This window comes from Felis catus, chromosome A1 (genome assembly GCF_018350175.1).
Source record: "Felis catus isolate Fca126 chromosome A1, F.catus_Fca126_mat1.0, whole genome shotgun sequence".
Lineage (NCBI taxonomy): Eukaryota > Metazoa > Chordata > Mammalia > Carnivora > Felidae > Felis > Felis catus.
This window is the reverse complement of record NC_058368.1, coordinates 167,978,397-167,990,473: the sequence shown is the minus strand read 5'-3', so window position 1 is coordinate 167,990,473 and position 12,077 is coordinate 167,978,397. Positions and strand designations below refer to the sequence as shown.

General features: G+C 34.6%; 1 protein-coding gene across 4 annotated transcripts in view; it reads left to right on the top strand.

Annotated features, from left to right (window-relative positions):
• The window catches only part of FBXL17 (F-box and leucine rich repeat protein 17), a 497,923-nt gene that overhangs the window by 321,022 nt on the left and 164,824 nt on the right, over positions 1-12,077 (top strand). The gene's annotated exons all lie outside the window — the stretch shown is intronic.

Sequence of the window (12,077 nt, the reverse complement as noted above, 5' to 3'; positions counted from 1 at the left end):
GGCAAGTCAGTTTACTTTTTGTAGAAGAGAAACTTGCCTCCTTTCCTTCTAAAATTCCCAAAAGGAAACAAATCTCTAACCAGGCACAGTTAAACGTGTCTGTTATTTCCAAAAGAAAGGACAAATCAACAAACACGCCACAAATATTTACTCTCTCGTGACTGTGGAAGACAAACCTCCAAAATCAGTTTCGTTGGGCCGAAGTCAAGGTGTCGGCCTCCTTCTGAAGGCTCTAGGAAGGAATCCATTCTTCCTCTTTTCAGCTTCTGGTGGCTACCAGCACTCCTTGGCTTGTGGCCAAATCACTGCTGTCTCCACCTGTCCTCACCCTCTGTGTCACTTCTCCATCTGCCTCTCTTAGAAGTACACTAGGTATTGTTTGAAGAGCCTCATCGGATAATCCGGGAGAACCTCCCCCTGCAAAGACCCTTTTTTCCACATAAGGTTACGTTTATAGGGGCACCTGGGTGTCTGAGTCAGTTAAACAGGGGGCTTCAGCTCAGGTCATGATCTCACGGTTTGTGGGTTAGGGCCCTCATGGGGCTCCCTACTGTCAGCACAGATCCCGCTTCAGACCTCTGTCCCCCATCTCTCTCTGTCCCCCCCTCCCCCCCCAAAATAAATAAACATTTAGGGGTGCCTGGATGGCTCAGTCCCTTAAGCCTCCGACTTCGGCTCTGGTCATGATCTCCAGGTTCGTGGGTTCAAGCCCCGCGTGGGGCTCTGTGCTGACAGCTCAGGGCCTGAAGTCTACCTTTCTCTCTTTCCCCCTCCCTCACTCTTGCTGTCTCTCTCTCTCTGTCAAAAATGAATAAACATTTAAAAATTAAACATAAAAAAAGAACCTAAATGTAAAAAAAATGTAAAAATGTAAATGTATAAATGTAAAAAAACCTGCATTTATAGGTTCCATGGAATAAGAATTGTTATCGTTGGGGGCCATTTTTCAGCCTACCACAGGTGTTTTTTTATGTGCCAACTTCTGTGCTAGGGCCTAAATAATATTAATTAATATTTAATTGCTTACTGTGTACCAGGTGCTATCCTATGTGTTTTATGTTAATTTTTTTTATTAAGAAAAAATTTGATTTAGCATGAACTTATTGAACCATACATTTCTTTCTTGCATATGCCAACTATTAAAGCCCCAGAGTGCTAGTTTTCTGAGAAATGTATGTTAGGAAATTCTATTCTATTCTAAATAACCCTGTCTTATTTGTGTGGAGGACGTTAAAGTTGACAAGATTGCGAATGCCCCTTGGGAAGAGGCTTGGCTTATCCATCTTTGTATCCATATAGTTAGGGGCATAGTAAGGGTTAGTAAATGTTTGTTGAATAACTAAAAGCATCCTTGCAGACATTATGAAATGTAACCTTTATAAAATCCTTGGAGGCAGATATCGTAATTTCCATTTTACAGAAAAGATTTAGAAATCTTTTTGTTCATTTGGGAATGTTTTTGTTTGATTTGGGAATGTTGAACCCCATTCCCAACACTAGGACAGTGGACGCACCCATATACACACACTCACATATGATGATGACAGTCTGAGCATCTGAAACATATTTCCAGTATCTGTAACTGATTGATTTTGTATATGAAACATTAAAATTTAGCAAAATTCCGATGTAACTAAATCTATTTTATTATTATACTGTTATTAATCATGTATAATATAGTTTTAATTTTTAAAATTTTTGAGTGGCCAGTTTCTCATGGGTTAAGTCCGTAGTGGTATTAAGAAATGAGAGGACATTTTCTAAATGATGCAGAATATTTTGATACTTTTTTTGAAACGTTAGCCTTTACCCAGAACTGCCTCAGGCATATCTAGTCTTTTTGTAGGTTCTTTTGAACATTAGATTTTTAAAAAATCATTGATATTATGAATCTTAGAAATAATCCTACTTTCCTCTTTACTTTGGTTCCTTGAAAGCTTATTCCAAAATCTTAACCCACTTGCAGAGGCTTTTCAGCACTGAATCGTATGAATCCCTTCAGGGTGAGTATACCCCTGACATTATTTTACTATCCGTATTTCTTACCTTTCTTGCCTCAAATATTTTCCTTATAATTTTGTATGCATTTCTAGGGGAAAAAACCTGAATGTAAGTAAACAAAATAAATTCAAGTCCCCTACTAATGATGAAATAAATGAATATATTTTTATATATTCATTATTACATATATGTTATTTATAACAAGAATCATTACACATGTTATATGTAATGTAGTATGTTACATATTTGTATTGTTACATGTTATATATATTGTTTTCTTCTTTTTCCTCTTTATAATACTCTTTTCACAATCTTAACTGAAGCCACTAGTTTGACTAGTACATCCCTGAGTTTATATCACATTCTCTGACTTGCTTATACTATTGTTACTCTTTATATTTTCATTCACCTTTTTAAAAGTTTGGTGTGTCATTGAATTGCCATTATTTTCCCCAAAGCCCCAAATTTTGCTAAATGGCCTAAGTGTGTTTTGTTTCTGAGGACTACGTATTTACCTTTCAATAAAAGATCACAAAAAGGAATTTGTGCTCTAATTTTATTTTTTAATACAATTCTGTCATTACCAGGGAAGAACTCATGATACTTTCAGGACCCATAGAAGCACAAAACTGATCATCAGATTCCAAGCACATTTACCTGACATCCCTTTCAAACACCTGGCATTGCTCTTGCCTCTTTATTCCACTAATTACTTTTAAAAACAGTAAACTCTCTTCTCAACTCTCAATCTTGCTTTTTCTCAGAATAGCAGAATGAATTCCTTTATTTAGTTGGGTACTTGAGAGAAGTGTTTTTTTTTTTTTTTTTTTTTTTTTTTTTTTTATGCAGAGCAGGAATGTTAATACTGTTATTCCATTTTGCTACATGGTTTGTTGCTTATGCAGACAGAACTGTAACTATAATCAACAGTAGAGCATTGAGAAATATGCCAGAGATGTGCCGTTCATTTTGATATAACTTTAGAATAACATAAAGCTGAGTACTGGGTTTGGGAGTGTTGCTTGTTCTTGCTGTCAGACATGATGTTGCCTGCAAGGTACCCACTGTCTGAAACAAATGGTGAAATGATTCTTCCCCATGTTTTTGCAACTTTCTGCAAGGAGAAATTGGGCAATGCTTCCCTCCATGGTTTCTATCAGTCTTACACACTGGTTTCATTAGCTTTCCACCACTCTCCCCAGGAGCAGAAATGTGTTTCCCCTTCATAGGGAATAGACCGATGACTAGTCCAAGCAGAGCAACCTGGATTTTAGTGATTATGATATTTCAGAGTCAAGACTGCTAAAATTTGTACTAAGTGCATTTATAACAATTATGTGTTTGCTCATTTAATGATAGTATTGGTAAGGGAAAATGTATTTCTTAAGAATTACATTTATAGGGGCGCCTGGGTGGCTCAGTCAGTTAAATGTTTGACTTCAGCTCAGGTCACGATCTCGTGGTTCGTGGGTTCGGGCAAGCCCCATGTGGGGCTCTGTGCTGACAGCTCAGAGCCTGAAGCCTGCTTCCAGTTCTGTGTCTCACTCTCTGTCTGCCCCTCCGTCCCCTCAAAAAAATAAATAAAAACTTTTTAGAAAGTAGTTATAACAAAAGAATTACATTCAAAAATGTATACACACATGCACATATATATTATATACTCTTCTGAATATAAATTAAATGGTTGATGATCAAGTCTTTTCATTGATGGATAGAGGTAAGAGAGAATCCTCTGGAAGTGTATTTTATAGGCAAATGAACTTTATATTAGGAATCATTGAATCGGCCTGGTAGCCAGAAAAGCTAAGTAAGATTCAATAGCCTTTCCCTGGAATTTCTGAAATTCATTCTGTTGTATTTACTTAAATATTATTTAAGAAGAAAATTTGGAGGACTTTGTTTCTATATCCTTCAGATAGATAAAAATTAACTGAAACCAGCCATTATTCTTCTGTTGGGATTTACAAAATATAAACTGCATACTTTTCATAAGAGAATTCTTGGTCAATGCCCCTTATTGTCATTTGTAGAAATATGTGGCTGTTTTCTTTCTTTTCTTTTTTTTTTTTTTTTTTTGGAAAAAGAAATGTAATTGTTATTTCTTTTTTAAAGTGAAAAAGTTCTCTCTTTGTGTAACTACAATGTAGCAGAACAATTAAGCATGACCCAATGCTTCCCTTTCCCATAAGTGTTAGAGCAAAGATTATTTTACCTCTGACATGAACATTAATATGTAATGATATGGGAGAAAACAAGAATAAAGCAGTGGCAGTTTCAGAGCTTTGGAATAGGTTTTTATGAATTCAGCAGCAATGATCCTTAAGCCTCAAAGGGTTCAGAGTTCAGTCTAGCCAAGTATTAGTAAAGTCAAATGTATGTAATGTCTCTGCCTTCATCAAGTCTGTGTGAGCTTTCCGTTTTCTTCTTTGTGGATGAATATGCAGGTTATTTTGTTCCCAGTGTCCTCCCTTTTCCAGCTCCTTAATCTAGAACTCACTCCTTTTCCTTTCTTTTTTCAGAACCTGACAAGAGGCCTTCACTATGCTTTTCTCCCAATTGCAGAATTATTTTTGTGTAATCACTACTGAAAATCACCTGTAAAAATTCTTTTATTGGCTTTTGCTAAAGCCAGAAATTTTCCAAGCTTAAAAATTTAATGACAAAGTACAGGCTTCCTGAGTATGAATACTTGAAGCGTAGGGGAAACATTTGGAGTGGAGAACGTTGACCTCCTTTCTTTGTGTTTTATTACAGCTATCTAATTATAAGCTTTCAAAGAAATCAAATTAGGTGCCCTCTTCATTGCATTTTAAAATAAATAATCTATTTTTTTCTTATCACTAAAACCATTTCTCAAGCAAAGTTTTGAATGATACATTTGGATGTTTAAAATCACTGTTAGCCAGAGTGAAACCATTCTTTTGACTTTTATAAATTGTCTTTACCTGCTGTGTTTTATAGTCTTCTGAGAATTTGGCTTATCCAAAAAGAGATTTTGTGCCTTCCCAAGTGAGAAGGAAACCTTTTGTCAGCATCTTGTCTGAGTTAACTCCTTGGCTACGCAGGTCATGGGAGGTCTATGTTGAACATCAGTCTTTGGCTCTATCACAGAACTAGTATTGAAGCACAGGCCAGCTCCCAGAGTACAGAGGTTAAAGAGGCAATTAGTCACTACAAAACCGACTTGTGGTGTCTTCTGGTAAGGAAGTACTTAACTCCTTCCTGAATGATGCCTGAAATCTCATCTTCTGGGTGCTTTTATACTCCAGTAAAATAATTCAGTCTTAGCCATTTTAAATCAAAGGTGAGCACGAAGTATATGATGTCCGTTAGATTGAGACTTTCTTATCTACTTACAGCAGTTAGGGTAAATGGGGTAGGAATGAGCAGGGAGATTATTATCAATTATATGTGGAATAGTCCACCTCAGTTTCATTTTAGTTGTTTGGAAGCCTAAAAATCTCTTCTAGCTTTAACATTAAAGTTTTTCTTTATTATTGGTGGTGGTAGTGGGGCGTGGTGTGGAGCTTGCCAGAATCTTGCATCATTTTTTTTCAGAAGGGGAGTGGCTTCTGATGAATTACAATTCACTAAAATGGACCATAGCTTTATATGTTTTTATATTCCTGAGTCTTTTTTTAAGGGCCTGGGCTTTTGCTTCCACACAATAAATTTTTGTAACATGTAGAATAATAAAATCTTCTCTTTTGTCCTTTGTCTAAAAATATGCCAGAAAACCATAGAAGTAGCACCAGTCTTAACAGTATCAACATTGTGCAGTGCCGTATTCCCCCAGAGATGTCGGTAATAAATTGATGGAACCCCAAAAAGTTTAAAGGAAGAGGAGGTTTTTTAACTTTTCCTGTTTCAAAGTAACTACGTTTTCCCCCATTGAGGAATGAATACAGTGCTGAATTAGAAAGTCTCGCCTTTACATTTCTTCCTCCTTTCTTTCTAGGATTTCCTTTAGTCCTGAAATATAACTGTTTTCAATGATATGTTTGTGGGTTTTTTTGCTCCTAGGTGGGAACATTATTATTAACAATAACAAAAATAAACAACAGTTGATTTATCAAGGTTATAAGTATTATGTCCATCATTTTATAATAATGTGGCTTTCTGATTATATCTTTTAATGTTTCTAACACATAGTTTGCACTCAATAAAGCATGGTTGAAATAAATAAATAAATAAATAAATAAATAAATAAATAAAAGCGTTGGATCTTTTTTCTGTTTCTTGCATATTTTGAGGAATGCTCAGACTAAGTGAGCTCACGTTGTTAAATAATGATTTAGTGTAGTTGTGGTAAAAGGATGGGACAATGGCTAAAATTAAAAACAAGACTTTGGATAAATGTATCTGAAATATTAAAGCCAAATCCATGTTTGTCACAAATTTGTTGGTTTAAGCTCCCTTTGGGGAAACCTTTAACCATCTTGTTTCTTAGTAGCTTAAAGAAGATGTACATTTTTAAAATAGTACAGGCTTCATTCTATCCAAAAAACATTTTTAAAATACTCTGAGAAACATCCAAATTATATTAAAACATATTTTACTATATAAATGAAGAAGCAAAATATTTCAGTTAGAGCTGATTTGTAATGGTCATTCCTAAATATATTGGAAAATATTATTTTGTTGTTGTGTACTCCCTTTTCAGCACTGACTCCTACCAGCTTTCCAGTTGGGAAGCCTACCTAATGTTAGAGATGCTTACAGAAAGGCTGGTCCAGAAGCATCAGCAATGACAACATCTGCTCTGCCTCCTCAAAGGTGTCTAAAGGTGCAAACCCCTAGGACTTAGGTTTCAATAACATTTCAATTTATAGGTCACTTATTGTAGTAGGTACTTACTGTAATAAGTCTACTTACTGTACTACTTACTGTAGTAAGTCTCTCCTTCACTATCCATGAGACAAAATGGGCATCAGTTCTCTACTGTTTTAAGTAGCAAATGCCTAAATTAATCTTAGGTCCACTAATCAGATATCGGCTTTCCAGAGAATAACGTTTCGTATATGAGAACTTAATAAGTGTCCCCCAATAACTATTGTTAACTGGTGGAGCTGGTGACATTTTGCATGTCACTGCTAGTCTTTGCCCCTGTGGTATATTAAGAACATGCTTTGAGCAAATACTTTTATTTAGCATTTTCATTGCAAGTCAACCTTTAAAAAAAATATCATATGGTGAACTTGTCTACTATGAGAATATATTTGGAAGTTTACATGAGAAAATAGACTTGCATATTTTTTGGTATCGTGTTGTAAATGGAATAGACTAGAAGAATGTTTACACAAAAGTGTATCATAAAATACAAAGCACACTCAGCATATCATTTTGATGCTGTTGTGTCTTTCATTTGTCATGTGTAGTTGTTTAAGTTAAATACAACAATAACTACTGCATACCATTTCTGTGAGGTTAAGGTGTCCTATTACTAGAAAAAGTAACTGTAAATGGAATGTTTATAGATGAAATTATAGTGACATGTAATAAGGAGAAATGTACAATTATTAATAGATTATTGGGTCGATTCGTCTTGTACATGTTTACCTGTAAATGTGTCTTTTTTTTTGTAAATGGAAATCGTTTATATAGGGCATTTTCTGAAAGCAAGATACACCTGTAAATCATGCCAATTCATTTGCTGCACTGGGATTGGATTATTCTTCAGTAAAACTCAGTTGGAGGATTTAGAAAAATCAATCAAATACCATTATTCTTTCCATAAGATGCCAAATTGTGTTTTGGTGACCTCTGCTATCATTTAAATGACCTGAAGTCAGGATGAGCTTTTGTAGCACAGAATTGGAGTAAGTTTGCTCTGTTGTTGCTCTCCTTAGATCTTGTAAATCCTTTTTATTCCTTTTTCATTTGTATGTGTCTGTGAGTTGCAGCTTCTTATGCTTTTATAAGCTATATAGCATAGGGTGGCTTATTGGCTTGCTCAGTTTCAAGAAATGATGAAAATGAAGTTCTATTCCTTAAACCCCCCAATAGATCACTTTTACAATGTGTTTGCATTTCAGGAGTTTTAAAGTTTGATCTCCATGTTTATTCAACCTTAAACATACCTAGCTCCCCATTGTACTTATTTGCCAATTACTTTACAGCACTTTTCATACTTTTTGTTTTAAATCTGTGGGGTTGTTTTTGTCTTGTTGCATTTTTTCCTCTCCTTGAAGTTATATCTATTATTCAAATCTAAAAGTGACTTAGGAAAGAACATCCTAAAGTTTATTTAGAAATTCACCAAGCCACATACTAATGCATCTCTAATGGGGACATTTCTTTCCACACCTCTAAGGTGATTGAGCCTGTCCTTTAAAGTGAGATTTGCAAACCAGTGTCTGGCAGCTCCAATTAGCTTCTTTTGGGTTTGAAGCACATCACAAACAGTAACAAGGTCTCCTAGGACACTCCTCTTGCAAGCAATGTAGTCATATTTCCTCATTAGTTCTTTTCAATTGTCACTAATGCCATGTTCTAGCTTTTGAGTAGGAGACAAAAAACATAAAAATTTGGTATGTATGTAGAATGGGCCATTGTTTTCCATAATTCAAGGCTCTTTTGAATTCCTTTGATAGTTTTGAAGCTTACACAGCTTAATTCATTAACCTTTACCCTTCACATAAATCAGGTGATTAGGAATCTATTGCTAAGGAGACAGATTTTCCCTCCACTGAAACTAAGTAAATGCTTTTTCTTCTGAAAAAAAAATCCTCTATAGCTGACAAAAGTAACCTTTTTGTTGCTTTTCGAATTTCATCAGATGTTTCAGGTGCATTTTAAAACATTATCAAAAGCAAGTGAGCATAACATTGCATTATTATAAATAATAATTCTGGATGCTTTGGATACTTTGGAGCAGGTTTTCTGTCACATTTTGGAATTCTAAAAGAGTTTATATGTATATATGTATGTATACACACACACATATGTACTCAACAGCTGTTACTCAAGAATTTACAGTGGTTGCAAATTTTAAATTTTTTTTCAGAACCCTGCCAAAGCATAAAAGAAGAAAATAATTGAGGGGAGGCAATTCAGAAGAAACTAAAATATATTGATCCTAGGATATTTGATTTGGATAAATTGTTCATATAGGCCCTCGTGTTTATGGAGAATGGTAATACGGGCTTTCAAAGGAGCTAGGTGGTTCTGTGGGTCCATGGACGTGAGAATAGGGTATATTTCGCCAGATTTTTTATTTCTTCTTGTTAAGATATGTCTCACTTTATTTCTCAGAATTTAGGGAAAAGTTTAGCAGACTTGTGTTGGATATTTTTTTTATTTGATAATCTAAAGTTTTCCTTTATGCCATTTTCTCATTATTAATTTCTCCTTAATAATCTTATAGATTGTTTCTTTCCCTAAGGATATAGTTCTTTTTCCAAGTTTTCTAATTCTTTATTTTGTCATGCATTAAGTGAGAAAGCTTTGAATGTACTGACCCATAGAGAATGTCCAGTCATACGATATTCTGAGGTTTGTCTTTAGGGATGGTGGGGACAAGCGTGGGGTGAAGAATGGGTAAAAATTGAATTCTAGATTCTGAGTTTAGGGACTCATGGCTTGTCCCTCAGGACAAAACTATAATTTATCACTGAAATTAATGGATATCCTCCTATGCATTATCTGCGAATAGGAGAGGGGATGGAGAAACCAAGGTTTTAAATGTGGTCCTTGTTTCTCTCGCTCTCCTTAAAGATTATCACTTTACAAACATTTCTTTTTTATTGCTACCATTTAAAAACTGACCCTTAAAAAATTATATAAGTACCTGTAGTCAAAAGTTTCAATAACTGCTACGTTTTACCACCTTGTTTGTTGCCTGCATAGTGCTATACAGTAAACTGGGAAATGCTGTAATGTTAATACACTAAAGGTCAGACTAGAGCCAAGACTCGAAACAGAAAATTATTTAGAGTAATGTGGTCCACAGACTATAGTGTTATGTTCACATGCTTCCTGTAAATACATACTGTAATGGACTCTAAAAGTTTCAGGAGGAAAGGACAGTCACCATGCAGGTGTCTGTCTCATCATGACCTGCTGTCACTGCAGGCTGCCTAGGAAACTAGACCTGGACTAATCCCTGGATTTCAGGCACTAGCCAGTTGAGTGGGGTTCCATTTCCATCAATTTGCAGTAACAAGACAATACAAACTGTTTCCACTTTCAACTCTCAAAACAACAGGTATTTTAGCTACTTATTTGAAACACTCAATTTTGCGTAATATCGTGTTAAGAGTTTCAGCCTACATTCACAGAACTTGGGGTTCCTTGCTTCAAATATCACACCTTGGAATGATGTGATATTTACATTAAAAAAATTAAGTTTTGCCACACATCTTCCAAGGAATGTTTTTTTTTTTCTCTCCATGAATTTTTATTCAAGGAGTACCTCTGTGTTGTGTGTAACTTCTAGTACACTGGCTGTGATTACAGGGTAATTAAAAGTGTTTGGAAAACCTCATGCAGCTGAACTTTTAAAAACAGCAAAAATCCTAGGTGATACTTTGTAAAAGCAAAGTGCTTTTCTCTTATATTTCTTTTCTCCTTTTCTGTCTAAAAGATATTTACTGCTTTCTTCTTAATCATGTGTTATCTCTTGGCTGTCGCCTCTTGAATAAGCTAAATTTACTTGCCATATCTATTCATGATAACTTTCCTCTGACACGCAGTGGGGAAACCTGATGCTCATGGCCTTTCATCAGTTTCTCAAGAGTTTTCATCCAGTGATTGATTATCTTATTTTATATGAATACTGGTTCTTGTTGCCTATAAAATAGCATTTGATCTGGCTTATACAGTGAAATCAATTTGTGTTATTTGCTCTTTGTAGTTTGCTCTGTGTGTCTTTAATGTTCCTATGTGCTTGTGGCATATCTTATAAAGAATCAAGTGACAGGAACACAGATAGGATATTGCATCTGGTTAGAGTTTTTTCACAATCAAATGTAACATCAGGCATTTTGGACTATTTGGAAAGAGCATGAGAATAAAATAAATGACACAAACATTATTTCTGTACTAATTTATTTTATTTTGTAGTAGTCATACAGAATAGTGCATCTGTTTTGGTAGGTGCTAGAGGAGGACGATGAAACGTACCTTTGGCATGAGAGAAGGTAGTCATTTCTTTTAATTTAAGGGTTTTGTATTTATCTAGGGTCTTTATTTTTATCCTTCGTGTGTGAAAATTCATTTTTAAAGTTGTAAATAAAACATAGTTGTTGCCTGTAATGTTTCATCTCCTTTTGCCCTTCCTTTTTTATGAGTTTATTCAAATATTACATTAAAGCCAAATGACATGGAATTAGATTTAAAATTTTCCCTTCATAATAAGCTCTATCAATGGTAATTGCATTGTATTGCTGTTTTTAAGTTTTCTGTTGTAGCCATGGAATAACTTCTCTGTTTTTGTCATAAATCGTTTTTTAAAAAAAGCCAAAAACAATGTTTATTCATTTATTCTGAGGAACTTTGAAATGTGTATCATTTCATTAAAACAATATTCTATAAAAATATCTTAAAGGAAAAAGTATGTCTTCTTTATAACTAATTTAACCTTCAGTAATGAATTATGTGAAGTAAAATCATATAAATTTTTCTGACATTTTATGAAGATTCCTACAAATAAGCCAGACAGCAAATAAAATATCTGCAAGGCAGAGATGGATACTCAGTAATTTTTTGATGGATTATACACACAGGTATCAAATTACTTGATCCTTACTTCCTAGAAAAGGTTAATGACTCTTTTTGCTTTTACCCTTTTACTTAACTGTTATTTATAAAGATTAAAACAGGGACTACATTGAAGGATGCATATTCCTACATTTCAGTATGACTGTACAGGTTTTTCTGATATTATGGGAGACTGAGCCACAAAACGGATGGCGTTGTTAATCATTATTTTTAAAGTTCATTCAGCTCTTTACCACATGTTCCGCTATAGCTATTAGAGCTGAGTGCACCATTCAAAAACCTTTTAACTTAAATGAAACCAGAGAAGACTTTAAATCTTACATATCTTTATATTACATATCTATCTATATTATTAT